The sequence below is a fragment of the Marmota flaviventris genome, chromosome 7 (assembly GCF_047511675.1).
Source record: "Marmota flaviventris isolate mMarFla1 chromosome 7, mMarFla1.hap1, whole genome shotgun sequence".
Lineage (NCBI taxonomy): Eukaryota > Metazoa > Chordata > Mammalia > Rodentia > Sciuridae > Marmota > Marmota flaviventris.
The window spans coordinates 117,372,989-117,389,968 of NC_092504.1; the positions used below are offsets into that span (position 1 = coordinate 117,372,989).

General features: G+C 46.7%; 1 protein-coding gene and 1 long non-coding RNA gene across 3 annotated transcripts in view; one reads left to right on the forward strand and one right to left on the reverse strand.

Annotated features, from left to right (window-relative positions):
- Fhdc1 (FH2 domain containing 1) overlaps nucleotides 1-3,801 on the reverse strand; it is a 38,371-nt gene extending 34,570 nt beyond the window's left edge. The window contains exon 1 of one of the 2 annotated variants that reach the window (XM_027926622.2): nucleotides 3,741-3,801. The gene's annotated coding sequence lies outside the window, so the exon portion shown is untranslated. Of the gene's footprint in view, nucleotides 1-2,386; nucleotides 2,504-3,740 lie in introns of those variants that run through there. The other variant, XM_027926621.2, reaches the window with a different exon arrangement.
- A 73-nt stretch (nucleotides 3,802-3,874) lies between these two features.
- On the forward strand, nucleotides 3,875-5,082 carry LOC117794827 (uncharacterized). The gene is made up of 2 exons (XR_011708021.1): nucleotides 3,875-4,446; nucleotides 4,666-5,082. It is a non-coding gene; the product is annotated as an uncharacterized lncRNA (long non-coding RNA).
- The last annotated feature ends 11,898 nt before the right edge of the window (nucleotides 5,083-16,980 follow it).

Here is a 16,980-nt window from a genome sequence, read left to right on the forward strand (position 1 = left end):
CCCTAAAGCAATGACTCATTGTCAATTACAGTTTATAGTTATATTTGAACTCTTCTTTTTTCAAGACTGCACAGGTAATTTTGGCAGTTTATCCTTATGCATTTTAAAATACTTCTGTACATAAAATATTTCATGTATAGAAAAACTGCAAATCCTCCAGTTCACCTCCAATTCCAGATATGCTGACATATTTATATATTATTCCTCTAAGAATGGTAATAGCTGTGGAGCAATTCAGTAGTAGAGTGCTTGCCTAGCACCCTTCAGGCCCTAGGTTCCAGCCCCAGGTGACAAGTTAAAAAAATCTCCAACCTAGAAAGTAATAAGTCATTCAGTGCTGTACACATATGTCATTAACACCTCCCCCATGCAAATGTAGAAATACTGATAGTGAGAAACACCATACACTCAAAGTTTGTACAACATCACTTTTAACACCAAAGCGCAAAAAGGTGCACATCTTTTGAGTATTGTGTTTTGCACAGAGGAAGTACCAAATTAAAAAAAAAAATGTTGTTAGCTAAGAGTTGTCACCCTTCACACTACTGCCCCATCTCTGGAAAGAATGCTGTTTTTAAAAGTTAAAGGAAGATGTATCACATTGTTTCTGATAAGTTGTCTGGTTAATTTTTTCCCAGAGTAACACACAAGGGTCCTAGCCCCCCAACAGCTTCTCATGAATCAGTTCACCAGTAATGATCAGCTCTGATGCTAACGCTTTTGATGCTAATGCTTTTACTACCCGTTAACTTCAATAATGCTTTCCCCTCAGGCAGTATTTCCAATGTCAAAGAGGTGGTAGGCAAAGGGAGTGCAGACAGAATTCTCTTTTTGCAGTCACATGAGTTAGGAGAAAGGATACACAAAGAACAATACAGATGCAGTGTACACTCTCAGGTACACCTGGAAAATGCAGGTGAAGCCACAGCCCTGACAGATGACACTCGCCACCTGTTTCTCACATCTTGCAACTGCCAGTAGGGACAATGGGATTAGACCTGGTTCTGTCTGGGACATGCCAAGTATCCCATCAATCTCCCTAGGATAGGCAGAGACAGGCTAGTATTTAACATCTCACCTACAGTATGGGGACCTCAGCAGCAGGGAGGATGGTTGCTGATGCTGACAAAGACTCTGCCCTGAGTCAAATGCAGAGCTGTCATGATTAGGCGCTGAAGCTGATAACTTGCTTTCAAGTCCTATAGAATGCTAACCATGACCCAACAGAGGTGGGCTTAAGTGATGGATGCTCCAGGGGTGGAGGGCTGTAGTTCAGCTGAGCATCTTTTAACCATGTAAAATTTCAATAAGGCAATACTATGATCATGCATTTAATCAGCAAGCAAAGGCTTAGAATGAGAATGTTGCTAGGGGTCTTCAGAGAAGCTCTCCGTGGCCTCATAACTGCTTTTTAGCACAAGCCTGCACTGCTCTGTCCTTAAGAAACATCCTGAGGTTCCATTCTCTTGAAGGGAGTGAGCAGGAGAGAAGAAAGTAGAGTATGGAGGCTTCCTCTCACTGTGCCTTTCCTGAAAGAGGGTCAGGCCAGCACTGTTGTTCAGCTTGACACTCACCCCCTTGGCCAACAATAATCAAAAGGAAAACCAGTGCCAGAAAAATCTTTCTCCTCCACTGCTGTGTCACAGATGATGTGGGGGCAGGAAGGACTGGCCCACATGCTTCTGAAGATGAACCTGGGCAGAGAGAGCCAGGTTTGGTGAGAACAATGCACACCTATTTTAGCTGGGAGAGAAGAAAGGATGGGGAAAGTTCAGATAATTCTAAAATGCAGAATTTTTGTTCTCACTGCACTTCGTCCTTAAGAAGTCTCCTTCACCAGGACATGTCTTTCAAACCCTTTCTTAATTACTAAGCAGGCAATGTCAGTCTGAGCAACCACACAGCCGATCCCACTTAGAAAGTCCAATTTAGCACTTGGGCCAGCAGTGAAAGAAATAAAGAGAAGGCATTTCCAAGACAGCGTGTGTAATCCCTCGCATCACATAAACATTCACAGCTGCCCTGACAGCAACACCCCAGAGCACAGGAACGCCTTTTCTAAATGTGCACTTTCAGTTTCTTCTCTTACAGTCCCAAAACCGAGGTGGAGGGGGGGGAGCACTTGAGTGCCAAAGGATGCTCTTGAGAGAGGGAAGGAAGCGTTAGCTACTGATTCCAGGAAGACAACTTTAGGTCAGCAAAGGGGGTCACAGACGGCCGAACTCAAGGAGTCATTTCTGTGCAAACAGATGTTTGAACATTGACACGACTTCTCGACTTCTCAAAGTCAATCTGGACACACGTTTCCTAGGTCTTTGCTTGGAGAGAGGTTCACCACTTCCTCGGTCTCCAACCCGGCGCCCCCTCCCCTGCCCGAATCACTCACCAAAATGCCAATGGCTCGGTCACCTCCCTGCACACCCCCGGTTGGCAGGGGACACCTAGCCGCGCTCGTCGGGATCCCGGGGGAGCAGGGCTCCGGGGCAGCGGAGGAAACGCGAGTGGGCGGTCCCGGGCCTCGCAAGCCCCAGCGACGTCCTTATCTGGGCCTGGCGGGAGCGCGTCTCGGCACTGATAACCGCCCACAAGGGCCGCCCGGGCTCTGCCGCCGCTGCCAGGGGCCCCGGAGCCCAGGAGAGGGGCGCGCTGGCAGTGCGGGGACAGGGGGCCGGGAAGGGCTCGACCCTCGCCTCCCCGGGGCGCGAGCGGTCGTCTCCCCTCCTCCCGCAGAAGCCACTGCGACGGCCGCCCCGCCGGCTCGCTCCTCCCCAGGTCCCTCCGGTCGGGGCGGGCCGAGGGGTCGCTCCGCCTGGCCCGGCGCCCCCCACCCACGCGGACCCGAGTGCCCGCCCCTCTGCGGGGGCCGCGGCCCAAAGGTCCCAGAGATGGGGGAGGGGGTCAACGGGGGAGGTGTCGGGTGCTTAAAGAGAAAGAGGGGTCTTCCGGTCTCGGCCACCGCTCCGGGCTACGCCCCCTCCTCGGACCTTGGCGAGTACTCTTCCCGGGGTCCCCGGTCGGGGAGAAAAACCTCGCGGTCGCGCTCCGCTCGGCCCAAAGGGAGCGGCGAAGAACCGGCGAGGAAAACGCCTAAGGGAGGCTCCTGGCGATTCCAGCCGGGGAGGGGGTCGGGGGTTAAACCCGGAGCCCGCGTCCCAGACCTGGCGACCTCCCGCGTCTGGAGGGTGGCGACCCGCCAGCCCACCGGTCTCCTCCTCTCATTTGCCCAAGCAAGGGGCGCCACTTGGGACGTGAACTTCCAGGGCCAGCAAGCCGGAGCCAGAACCGCCGCTCCTCGGCCCGCGGCGCCGGACTCGGTCCCGCCAACCCCGCACCCACGGTCGCAGGGGCCGCTCGCGGCTGCGGGCGCATCGGGTGCCGGGCTTCGCTCTCCCCGACGAGCAGGGACACCCTACAGTCGTGGGGAAGCTCCCTCGGCCGGCCCGGATCCGACCCGCAGGCAGCCCGCAGGCGAGCCGGTTCTCCCGCTGCAGGTCCAGACCCGCGCGTCTTCGCCTCAAGCAAAGGGTCGCCGCCCTCTGCGGCCAGGAACGGGTGGCCACCAAAGTCACCCGCGGTCGGGGACGGAAGGAGCTCGAGCCTCCCCCGTCCCCTCCAGCCTTCGCGGGGAGGCTGGAGAAAGGCAGTCCCGCGCCCCCCGCCGCCCCCCGCCGCCCGTCGCGGCTCCGAGTCCCCGCGGCCCCACCCCGCCCCCTGGGCCGGTGGGCTCGGCGCTCACTCACCGCGCCCGGCTCCGGCCGCAGCCTGCAGCCGCGGTCTCCCGACGCCGCCGACTCCCGCGGGTCACTGCAGGCCCCGCCGCCCCAGGACCGCGAGGGGGCAGGGCGAGGCGGAGCGGGGCGGGGCGGAGCCGCTGCCTCAGGTAACAATGCTGCGGACCGGGCTGCTCCCCGCGCCGGCCGCGAAGGGCAGCACGCCCTTTCCTGCTCGGCGGCCTCCCCCGCTCCCCTCCACCCTCTGGGCGCCGCCGACGCCGCCACCGCGCTCGCCTTCACCTGCCCCGGGCTCTCGGGTCTTGGAAGCCGCGCTCGCAAGCTGTTCCCGGCACGCGAAGACGGATGCGGGCTGTGGAGGGAGGTCGGGGAGAGGGAGACGGAGATGGCGCGGCTAGGAGTGGAGCCGGGTGTCCTAGTGGAACGGGCGAGGGAGGCGCCACGCTGGCTTCGGAGCGGGCAAGCGGCTTCCACAAAGGAGCCTCTGCCGCAGCCTCCAGGACACCCTCCCCTGCGCACACGCGCGCGCACACACCTAACACACTCCTGCAAGCACGCACACCCTCCAGCACACTCACGCATCCCCGCGCGCCGCAGAGCCTGTTTCTCCCTGGAGCACTGGGCAGCACTCGGAGGACTGTCCCAGCCCGGTGGCCGAACTTTGGCGGGCCCGAGCTTCCCCAGCGGTCCGCCCCTTCCTGGGGCCTGCCAACCTGTAAGTTTGTAGGTTTTTTTTGTTTATTTGTTTGTTTGTTTTAAATCTCAATGATGGTAACAGAGGAAACTTTGCGTTTTATTAAAAACAGAGCAGAAAGCAAAAGTCTCTTCCATGCCTGGGTGAACGGACTGACGCGGTCTGGGGAGCGCTCCTCCTGCTCTTCACAGGGGGAAACAGAGAAATCAGTCTAATCTTTTTTTTTTTTTTCCCCTCCAGTGACTTGTGACGCCAGGCAGTGAGAAGCGAGTCGTCAAAGAAAACTCACCGGGCAGATCGGCCGGCGGAAGTCAGCTGCCGAGTGGGGAGGCGCCCTCTGCGGGGATGAGGTCATCGCCACCTTTGACTCGGTGATCCCAGATAACCGACCAGGCTTTTCCAGGCTCAGGTGCCTGGGGACTTCCTCCTTCTCCACCTGGTCCCCGGTGCCTGAACCCAAAGGACAGAATTCCTGGCATGCTCCTTGGATAGAAAAAGAGGAACTAGTAATGTAGACCAAGCGACCAACCAACTAGACCCCAAACCTGCTTCTTGGTCATGGGTCAGGTGTACACTCCGAAAAAGAAACGGATGCTAGTAAGATCATGGAAAGGCTCGAGAGTCGGAAAAGGTGATTAAAGACAGTCCTGTGTTTTATACTGATATTAATCCCAAATGAATATTGACTCGAGTGGCAAAAGTTGACTGACAGGGTGCCACAAGTGAGGAACGGTTGGCATCCTCTACCTTTCTTTCCCGGCTGCGAGGGGGGCCCACACCTGCTGCCTCTTCCCACTCCTCCAGCCCTGGGAACATGGCCGCCCAGCATGCGCTCTGAATCAGTCACCTTAGCCCTGTGTAGAGAGGCTCACCTGTGATCCCAGCTGCTGCGAGGCAGGGGCAGGAGGATCACTTGAGCCAGGAGGTTAGGCCAACCTGGGCAACACAGCCAGACCCCTGTCTCAAAAAAAAAAAAAAAGATATCACTAAGTGGTCAAGTTGGGCGACCCACCCCTGCCTCTCCTCCCTCTGATCTCTGCAGGGTCCTGCCATCTGCTTTTCTGGCCTTCCCTGAGGACCCTTCTTTTCCTTTGAGGGTGGTCATAAGCCTCTTCCAAGTCTTGATCTCCCATCATCCATTATTATCCCAAGCCAATTGCCTTTCACTCCAACCTGGATGGTCCTGCTTTGGTGGGGCTTGAAGCCTACAACTTGAGAGGGAGGTTTTTAAAGCACAACAATAAAAACTTACAAACAAATGCTAGGTATCTGTCCTTGGAAGGGCCCAGGGAAAATGAGGGACATGGAAACGGAAAGGTCAAAGCAAATTCACTCCTTATTTTCCCACTGCCAGGGACTCTTGCTTCATATTCTTTTAGTTCTAAAGTCCGAATTCAGTCTATAAAGTGTACTCATCTTTCTGTCAGAACTGATCCTCTTCCCTCCCTCCTTTACCTAAGTGTTCTTTTGAGGTTTTATGTCTTGTTTTATTTCTGCGATTTGAACTCTGGGCCTTACTCTCTACTACTGAGCTATGCCAACCTAAAAGCTGGTTTTTAAAGGTCAAATGCCAGCTTTTCGTTTGGGGGTCTCTTTCTCTCTCTCAATTCCTTATATCCATGCAGTTGCCAAGTTTGCTGTTCTTTCCCAAGTGATATCTGTTAGTCTAAGCTTTATATCCACTGTCACCACACTCCCCCAATTAGAGGAAGGGGGACCTGAGGTGTTTTGGCTGTTGGCCATGTTTCAGGCATCTTGATTGTTACAATCCTGGAAACCCCACTTCCTGTATTTTTTTAGCTTAGGGAAGTTAAATTGGATGTCTGCACCCACTACCTCAGTAGTGTTCTTTCCCCTTCCCCTCTCTCCTCCCTAAATCCATCTTGAAATTGCTCTCAGATTACTCTTTTGTAATTTCATCACATGACCCACGTGTTCACATCACAACATGTTCTATAGTTCGCATGGCACCTTCAGGAAAAAGGTGGCATTCTTCAGGCTGATGGTAGTGTTCTGCCTTCATCCCCCACAATCTGGTGGGTCCCCTTTTACACAAGCAGCATGGCATGCTGCCCCAGAATGTGTCCTGCTTGGTTGGACTCCTTTTTTGTATTATACACATTCGGAGGACAAAAGGTACTTGAATGAAGCAAACAAAGCACAACTCTCAGAAGTTCTTTTTTTTAAAATTATTTTTTAATTTTTAAAAAATTGAGACAGATTCCTTGCCATGTTGCAGAGACTGGTCTCCAATTTACAATCCTCCTGCCTCAGCCACCAGAGCTGTTGGGATCACAGGTGTGCACCACCACACCAGGTTAGAGTTCATATCTTGATGCATTGGTTCTAAGGCTGCAAATCTAGAAAACAATTTATTCTTCATCTACTCGTCTGCTGATTGTTAACTGTACCCTCATCTCACCTAAGTTTGCACCTGCCAGGAAAGAGCTTCTGTCCATTCACATCATTCACATCACAAAAATGTGCCAACCTGCCACGCGTGGTGGTGCCCACCTGTGATCCCAGCAGCTCGAGAGGTTGAGACAGGCAGACTGTGAATTCAAAACCAGCCTCAGCAATGCTGAGGCCCTAAGCAACTCAGTGAGACCCTGTCTCTAAATGAAATTCAGAAATAGGGCTGGGGATGTGGCTCAGTGGTCAAGTGCCCCTGAGTTCAATCCCTGGTACCAATAATAATAATAATAATAATAATAATAATAATAATAAAGTGCTAACCAGCCTGAAAGCCAGAAGGCTCCTGAACCTGCGCCTGCCCGAAGCTGAGTGGGGTCATGGGATCTACTTCCTGGCTTGGTGGTGGCTGCTGTTGCCAGTGCTCTTGAGCAGAGGGCCGTGTGGCAGCCCTCACTTTCCCAAGCAGGTCAAGCCTCTCCAAGTGTGTGTACTAGTTATGAGCGTGGCCCAGGCAACGCGGGCCTGCAGCACGTCTGTTCCCCTCCTCCCTGTGCGCTGCTCTTCCCTCCCCTGGCTCTCCTTTCCAAAGCCTGTCTCCTTTCCCCAGTTCATTTTCTTTCTTCTTGCTTCCCTCAGTCCTGAGGAGCTCTGGGTTTCTGTTGCATCAAGTATTTTGGTGTTTCTTTTCCTTTTTTAATTTGATTTTATTTTTTCTTTTTAGTTATACATGACAGTATAATGTATTTTGACATATTGTACACACATGGAATATAACTTCCCATTCTTTTAAAAAATATTTATTTTTTAGTTTTAGGTGGACACAGTATCTTTGTTTTAAATTTATGTGGTGCTGAGGATCAAACCCAGTGCCTCACGCATGCTAGGTGAGCACTCTGCCACTGAGCCCCAGCCCCAGGCCCTAACTTCCCATTCTTGTGGTTGTACATGATGTGAAGTCACACTGGTCGTGTATTCATATATGAATATAGGGAAGTTATGTCCATTCATTCTACTGTCTTTCCTATTCCCATCCTTCCTCCCTTCCTTCCCTCCCCTCAATCCAATGAACCTGTACTCCTCCCTCCCCCTCCCTTCACCTATTGTGAGTCAGCATCCACATATCAGAGAGAACATTCGGCCTTTCATATTTTGAGATTGCCTTATTTATTTTACTTAACATGATAGCCTACTCATTTACCGGCAAATGCCATCATTTCATTCTTTATGGCTGAGTAATAGTCCATTGTGTATATATATATATATATATATACCACATTTCCTTTATCCATTCATTTGTTGAAGGGCACCCAAGTTGATTTCATAGCTTAGCTATTGTGAATTGAGCTGCTATAAACAGTGATGTAGCTGCTTCACTATAGTATGCTGATTTTAAGTCTTCTGTGTGTATACCGAGGAGAGGGATAATTGGGTCCATGGTGGTTCCATTCCAAGTTTTCTGAGGAATCTCCATACTGCTTTCCAGAGTGGTTGCACCAATGTGTAGTCCCACAAGTATTTTGTATTTGAAACTGTCATTAGGAGCCACTAAACAAATCCTAAGCAGAAGAAATAGCTTTAACATACAACACAACAGCATATCACTTCTTTAGTTTAGCTATCATCAAAAACAATTGTGCAAAATGCATCAAATTTCAGGATCTATTCTAAAGAATCCCTTGGAGTTTTTTAACAGACTTACTTGCTGAAGGAATAACTCTATGAGTTGCCTCCAATGTGTCCACACACTGAAACCAGTTCCTTGACTATAGGAGTGAAGCAACCAATTCGTTTTAAATCTTTCTCCTTCCCTGACTCCTTTCCCTCCCTACTGCTTTCCTCCTTTGGCCTCTTTTTATGATACAGACTGAGATTTGCTTCACCTCATCTTTTCATGTTTATTCTTCTTAAAACATACATCTGATGAGGTCAGTTTGTCCAGTATTTAGATTATAGGTTGCATCATTATCTCTTAAAATTGGAAACTGCAGAAAGAAACGAACTGCCAACTCTACAGTTAACAGACTCTCAGACAAACGCAAAGACTCATCAATTCACCTTCCAGCAACAGCCACTGCCTCGAGAAACTTCTAGACTCTGATTCCTTCAGAGTGTGGAAAGCATACAATCAATAAATCAGAAAAACTGTTACTGTCACTAGAATTGGTGTGACTTATTGGCAGAATGCAAATGTCATATTCCTGTAGTTTTCCAAACCACTTTTGAACTGACAAAATGATATTTTATTTTTGCAGGCTAAGAAATTTAAATAATAAGTGGCCTTTAAATATAGTACACAATGACTAGGCTCTGATCACTAAGAGGGTAAGCTTTTTTTTTTTCCCCCTGAATGCTAAGTAGTGGTTTCAGAAAGTTTTAAATAGAAAATGCTTTCACCCCAGATGGTAATATCCATGGCAGCAGCAATAGCATCTCTCTTGCCCTAAGTTCAAGTTCTTCTCAATAACAGGACCTGAAATCCAAGGCGAACCTTGGCAACTTAGTCACAAACTAAAAAAATGAAAAGGGCTGGGGATATAGCTCAGTGGTGGAGTGCCCCCAAGTTCCATTCCCAATACAAAAAAAAAAAAAAAAGGTGCCTGGTTTGTTTGAGAGTGGGAGAGACTGGAATGGGACAGTGAGATCCCTGATGACCCTTTTTCCCACCTGTCTAAATTTATTTGGAACAAATTGTCCATTTTCTCTTTTAGGATATGGGTATTGGGTGTTGGAAGCTGGGGGTGGAAAAAGAGACCAAGGAAAGAAACCCTATTTATAGTAGGGAGTCTTCATCCAGAAAACCTTCAGTTAGACCTCTTTAGTTTACCATCAGTTCAGCGCTTAGAAAACCACTGATTCAGTATTAGTCACCAATGTAGGGTCTGGCTGTCACACCACTGAGCAGAAGAATAGCTTTAACATGCAACACAACAGCTTACCGCTTCTTTTGTTTAGTCATCATCAAAAACAACTGTGCAAGTCTGAGGAAGAAGAATGAAGCTAACTGAGTAGGTCAGAAGCCAGTTTCTTTTGCTACTGGTTTTAACTGTTTTCAAGTTGTTTACCCTTCTAAGAAGTTAAAAGAGCAAATAGTAATTTGAAACCCTAACCCACACAGTATAAGCAGTCCCCAAACAAACCCAATGAATCAACAATATTGGTGTGTGTGCGCGTCTCTCTCTCCCTCCCTGGAGGAAGGTACAGGGCATATGGAGGCAGGCGAAAGGACCTGTTGTGATTTTGCAACTTGGAAGTCCTTTTTGTGCCCTTGGGAATTGAGTGTGTACTTAGATCAGTGGAAAAGCTCCTGACAATTTGGTTGCACAAAGTTTCTATTTTTATTAAGCAGGTAAATACTTCAGGTATAATAGCAAAAAGTGAGGCCAGCCCATAATAATCAGAGTTTTGATTTTTTTTTTTTTTCTGGTGCTGGGGATTGAACCCAGGGCCTTGTGCTTGCTGGGCAGCAATGAGAATCATACTATTTTTCAAGCAGATTTATAGAAATAATGAAAATGGACCATTTTTGGAGAAAGTAAAAGGGGTAAGCTGTTTGCTGGAAATACTGTTCGTCAAGTTATGACTGGTCTTGGACATGAAGAGAATCCCTATTAAACACGGTGTTGCAATTAGCTCATGTTGCACCCTTTCGTGGGCCTGGCCAGACTAAAATTAAAGGCGATTCCATTGAGGTTAAACCTAGGACTTCTTTCATCTTCACTCCTAACTTTCTGACCTCCTGCTGACAAAAAGAGGGTCCTGCATTTCATCTGAGAGGTTTGGTATTAAAAACTTGACTATTCAAATTTTAACCTGGATGAAAAAATAACACCCTCATATTTCTAGATCCCTTTTATGTAGTGCTTTTGCACATATGATCAACTTTGGCCTGTTAGAAATTAAATTCTGGTTCAGTAATAAAGTAGCCTAAAATTTCTGTACAAAATATTAGATTGGTGGTGATTTCTCAGGACTAAGCTAGAAAAAAAGAACAGTTTTACATTTAATTTTTTTGAAGTGTAGCTGGTTTTCTAAGCAATCTCCTAGGTTCCTACTCACTCCACCCAGCTGTTGAAGACAAAAGATAAACAAATTTCTGAATTTTGGTTTTGAATATGCCAGGCTTCCTGTGAGATGCCTGATAGTGTCACTGAAGGGTAAATGGCATCTGTTACATGGCTGGGGAGAGCAAGGGCTGCAGGGGAACCACGGAAACACGGGACATTTCACTGACACTGTAAATGGAATTATTTTTATGCTGGAAATAGCTCCCTCCCTCTGACACACACACACACACACACACACACACTGCAGTTTCTCTTCCCAGGAGAATTGAAAACTCTCTTGTCATAGATCATTATTTACCCCAAATTAGGGGTCACAAAGACCCATTCTGTTTGTAATTTTGAAAGGAGTCTGAGGAAAGAAAAGCAGAGAAAATTCTAAGTGCTCACACACACATCTTCCTTCCCACCCCCACGCTCTCCATCATGAGGATTTGCACGTACCTTCCAGCTCCACATTCTATCTTTTGCAAGTGTGCAGTCTTCACGGTTTGTCTCAATAAGAGACTGATTTCCAAGGGTGGCTACTTGCCCGCTGGGCATAATCAGGTTCACCGTATCTCTGGTTGGAGGGGAAGGCAGAGAAATGAATTCCTGCAGCTGATCCCCTCCACTGACCACAATCACGAAGCAGGGGGAGGCCTGTGATCCCATACTCATGGTACAGAGGCTGCGGAAGTCACCCGACCTCCTAGGCCCTTCTTTTTGTGAGGAGGATGGGTAGAGAGGTGCATCCTCAAGAAATCAGAGGGGCTAAATGAGGAGGCCTGGAGGGAAAAGGAACCAGGGAGAGGGAGCTCATGACTCTTCCCCATTTTATCAACATCCAGATTTTTAACAAAAGTCACCCATTATTCTACATTTAGTCAAACCTTTGGAGAAAACCAATAAATGCACTTTGTGTGTGTGTGTGTGTGTGTTCTCTGCACAACAAGCCAATTTCTTCTGCATTAGGCTGCAAAATCGATGCTGCAATAAAGGATTGACCTGCCAGAATTGTTTTCAAGTTCCAGAAAGCCATTCCTCCAGATTCTAAGGCTACTCTGGGTGGTCCTGACACACCCACACACCCCGGTCCTCACGTGCCTCTAGTTATAATCCACACTCTGGGTAACTAGTGATTACTTTCTTTTCCTTCTAGAATATAACAGTGCTTACTTAGGCTGACTTCCAGATCAAAATGAAGGTCATCTGTTAGACAGCAAAAATCTTCTAACCAAGAGTTCTCCCCAGGGAACCTAGAAGGTTCTGAATCATTCTGCCACTTCGATTGTCCACTAGGTAAAAAGGAGTGAAGCTTTCTACGTTGGATGGACTGGTGGAGGGCGGGAATGTGGATTGAAAGTCTATGAAGAGATAACATTGTGCTATATTGTAAGATTTGATTTTTGAAAGGTTTAGTTTGGCAGCATGGATAGGACCATTGTGACAGATCAAGCTGCTATAGCAGGATGGTAAAATGAACCCCTTTGGCCATACACACACACACACACACAGAAGCACACACATCTGTATAGAATCAAGACTTCCTATCTGGAGTCAAAGCTTCCATATTCAACCACAGAGTATGTTCTCCAGTCAGGCACGGTGGCACATGCCAGTAATTCCAGCAGCTCGGGAGGCTGAGGCAGGAGGATTGTGAGTTCAAAGCCAGCCTCAGAAAAAGCCAGGTGCTAAGCAGCTCGGTGAGATGCTGTCTCTAATTAAAGTACAAAATAGGGCTGGGAATGTGGCTCAGTGGTCAAGTGTCCCTGAGTTCATTCCCTGGGAACCCCCTCCCCCAAACAAAAAAACGAGAGTATGTTCTTCATACTGCTACCTCTCTCCCCCATACCATTCATTCCTATGATTTGTGTCGACTTTCTCTCCAATAAACCAAAATGTGTGAGGGTGAGGCTGTCTTCTTCATCTTCAGATCTCAGCAGCCAGGACTCTAAAAGTGGCCGAGAGTCAGTGTATCTGACACCCAATCCTGAGATCCTCATCACTAGCAAAGGACACCAATGGACCCCAGAGTCAGTCCGGGCCGGAGGCCCCAGCAGTGCGAATCATTACTGAAAGCATGGAGTGCCTTTGACATGCGGGCCACAAAAATGTTCCAAATGGTTCTTGCCCTCCATGAGCTTTTATGGTCCTGAAGGGACCAAAGACTCAAGCTCTTTGAAGCAGCAGGCAAGTGGTGAAGACAACAGCAGGCGTGATCACATTTTATGGTGAATGAAGCAGCATCGACCTGCACAGGCCGATTGAGTGAAGCCTTTCATAAGAAGAGCTGATGCCTGACCCAAAGCAGCGCAGCCAGTGTCGCACTGGAAACCAACTCCAGCCTGACACGGTTTGGGAAGAAGAGTGGCCGGGAAGTGAGCTTCTTCTGTTGAAACTTGATAAAAATGGAGAAGCACTTCAGAACCAAAGCATGTAGCTCGAACCTTCCACTTTTTTTTTTAGGGCTACATAAGAGTTGGAGACCTGATTTTTAAACCAGGTGAGTCTACGTATGCCCTTGATAAGACAGCTGTCCAGCTCTCTCACCCCTTGGGCTAAGCAGACTCCATAAGCCAAGTTTACAAATTCCAAATCCTAATGAAAAGACAGCAGACTCAAAATTAGTCATGAATGCAGTTTTGCTTATTAACTGGGAGATCCCACTTCAATGCTAGTGAACATGAATTCACATAAAAATGAACCACAGGGCCAAACGGGCAGAGTTCTTTCTAGAATAAGTCAAGGTCAATGCTGAGGTCAGTGGCAAGGAAGTCTGGAGTGGCCCAGACTGAGGCCGCTTGTTTTAGGGGGAAAAAAGGACTTGTTTTCACGACTCCAGTCATGAGCACAAATAGTGACTCCAAAAGCTCGAAAACCTCAACACAGCACAACAGCCTATTATGTCATTGTATTTTTTTTTTTTAAAGGACAAAGGGGCAAGTTGGAACCAAAGCCTGCTATGAAGTTTTAATGTGTTACTTTTCCTTCCCTTGTGAGTTTAGGCAATATTTCCAAGACACAAAAAAAAGTTGTTGTTGTTTTTTTTTAAGACTACTAGCTCTTCATTTGCAATCTCTAACTAATTTCTCTTACTTTATGACTGGCTTAATTGGAGAATGCTAACTAAGTGTCACAAAGAAAATATGGTCTTTATAGAGAAATAAAATTTTGAAAAAATAGACATTCAGATTGTATTTTTATTATTATTAGTGGCGATGGGTAATGGGACCCAGGGCCTTGCGTGTGTCAGGTAAGTGCTCTGCCACTGAGAAAAAACCCTGGCACCTTACATGATTTTTTCAGACTCACACCACAGGACATCTAAATGATGAATTAAGGGTCTATCCTAAGGTGGCCAACACCAGTTCAAGGAGAAACTGTTGATGCCCACTTGAGGAATCATCTGGACCTCTCTGGGGCGTTAGTGGCATCAGGTGATGAGAATCAACACGGGGAAGCTGACCAGTCACTCAGCAAATACTCATGACCGTTTAAATTTACATTCTTAAAGAAAAACACCTCACCTGATAAGCAGTGGTTATATAGTAACCATTGCCATGGTTAAAACTCAATTCTCAAAACACTGCCTGGGCTTTTGCTGCTTCTATTATGGATATAAACTCCTTAGGAAGTTTGAATTCATTGTACGTTCCTTGTTCTTATCTGAGATAGGGGTAGGGAATAGGAAACAAGAACAACATAAACACCTGTTATTCATTTGGGGGCACTTTAAAGATCAAAGCTATTTTATTAATTTAAAAAGTACAAATTAGGCCAGGCGTGGTGGCTCATGCCGGTAACTCCAGCAGCTCAGGAGGCAGAGACAGGAGGATGGCAAGTTCAAAGCCAGCTTCAGCAATGGCAAGACGCTAAGCAACTCAGTGAGACCCTGTCTCTTAACTAAAATACAAAATAAGGCTGGGGATGTGGCTCAGTGGCCAAGTGCCCCTGGAGTCAACCCTGGAACCAAAAAAAAAAAAAAAAAAAAAAAAAGTGAAAATTAGGAAAAACTTAGCTGTCTCATATATTGTATTGGGGTTTGAATCCAGGGGTGCTTTACTACTGAGCTACATCCACAGTTCTTTTTTTTTGAGGCAGGGTCTCATTAAATTGCTGATGCTGGCCTTTAACTTGCAATGCTCCTGCCTCAGCCTCCCAAACTGCTGAGATTACAGGCATGTGCCACTCACTGAGCCTGGCCTAAAATCTTTTTATATTAAAAATGGTATTAAAATGACCAGTGTGCAAATGAAATTTATTTTAAGCAGGCTTTAACTGTAATATGAAGCTACAATTATTTCCAAGAAAAGGGTAAAAAAATGAGACACAAGAAATCTTAAACTAAAATACAGTGTTTTATTTTGGAGCTTAACTTCTTTGGTACTTTCTCACAGCTGCTGAGAAAACATCAATTTGGAAATGAGCCGAGGAGAGAAATGAAAAGGAAAAAACCCTGAGTTTGGTGAGCTCACCTATTCCTACGTGGAATGTGCTCTTCAGTCTCATATCCTGAACTCCTTCTGCTGTGTCAATTGCTGTTCCTGAAGTCTTTAGCGACAAGCAGAAAATTGCCTAACTTCCTTGAGTCTGTTTCCAAACACAAACTGATGTCTTTCCCATGCCACAGGGGGATCCTGGTATGTGCAGGAGTGGAGCAGAGAGGCACAGGCTCTACCCCAAGAAGCCGACTGCCACTCTGGGGAAGATAGAGGAAATCCTTTTGCCTCTCTGAACCAAAGAGCCTTTTTTTAAAAAATTAAAAAATGTATAAACATTTTTTGAAAAAGGTAAGACTATTATTCTGAAACACCACTTTATCTACCCACCTACTTCAACAACTGCTAACATTTTGCCATATTAAGGCATCTTTCTCTTTCCTTTTCTCCGGCTTTCTCTCCACATACAGCAGTGTGTATGTATGAATTGCGTATTTTGACTCAATCATTTAAAAGTAGATTGCAGTCACCAGGACACTTTGCCTTTAAATTCTTCAGGAACACATCTAATGCAGTTTTTTCCTTTTATTACTATAATATTCTGTCATAGCTTAAAAAATTAATGAGCTGGGTGCGGTGGCTCAGGACGCTGAGGCAGGAAGGTTGAGAGTTCAAAACCAGCCTCAGCAACTAGTGAGGCACTAAGCAACTCAGTGAGACCCTGTCTCTAAATAAATACAAAAAGGGCTGGGGATGTGGCTCAGTGGTTAAGTGTCCCTGAGTTCAATCCCTGCTACCAAAAAAAAAAAAAAAGTTAAAGTTCCTAGTAGTATCAAACATAGACTCAAAATTTTCAGTTGATCTTCAAATGTTTTATATAGCTATCTTTCAGAACATAAGCTGAAGAGCAGTTCTCATTATTTTTCTTTTGTGACAGACTTATTGAAAAGACCCAGTCAAATATCTTGTAGCATGTGCCAGATTCTGCATTTGTCCAGATGGTTTCACATGGTGTAATTTAACTTGTTCCCTAGTCCCCCGTATTCTGTACCCCGGAGTTTAAAGAAAAAGGTTCAGTTTGATCGAGATTAAGCAGTTCCATCTGTGTGACTCCAAAGTGATGTTGCATAATTTATATTGAATTGTATCTGGAGACACAAATCTCTTAGTATTTTCCTCTTCCATGATTAGTACTATGGAGAACAATTCTTTGGTATTATGGAAATATGGTTTTCCTTCAATCTTTCTCCTAGTGAGTTTAGTACTTACTGGTGATGTCAGTGTGAATCAGTTATTTTAGTGGGGGTGGCAAAATAATGATTCTTCCAATTATTCCTTTTATTTATTTATTTTTGGTTCTGGGGATGGGGCCCAGAGCCTGTACGTGCTGAGCTCTACCATGAGCTATGCCACGCCCCCTCTTTTATAAAATATATTTTTAAACTGGCCACTCTCCTGTAAACATTCTAGTGTCTTGGGTAACACCTGATGCTAATTTAGAATAAGTGCCCTGCCTTTGTTGTAATGCATTGAAATGAGCTAGTGATGCAACTGAGTACTCGTCTGCATTTGGATTTTGAGCTAAAAAAAATTGAGTATTTCTAAACTTTGTACTTGGCTCCTTTAAGAACTATGCAAGAAGCTGGGGATACAGGGTG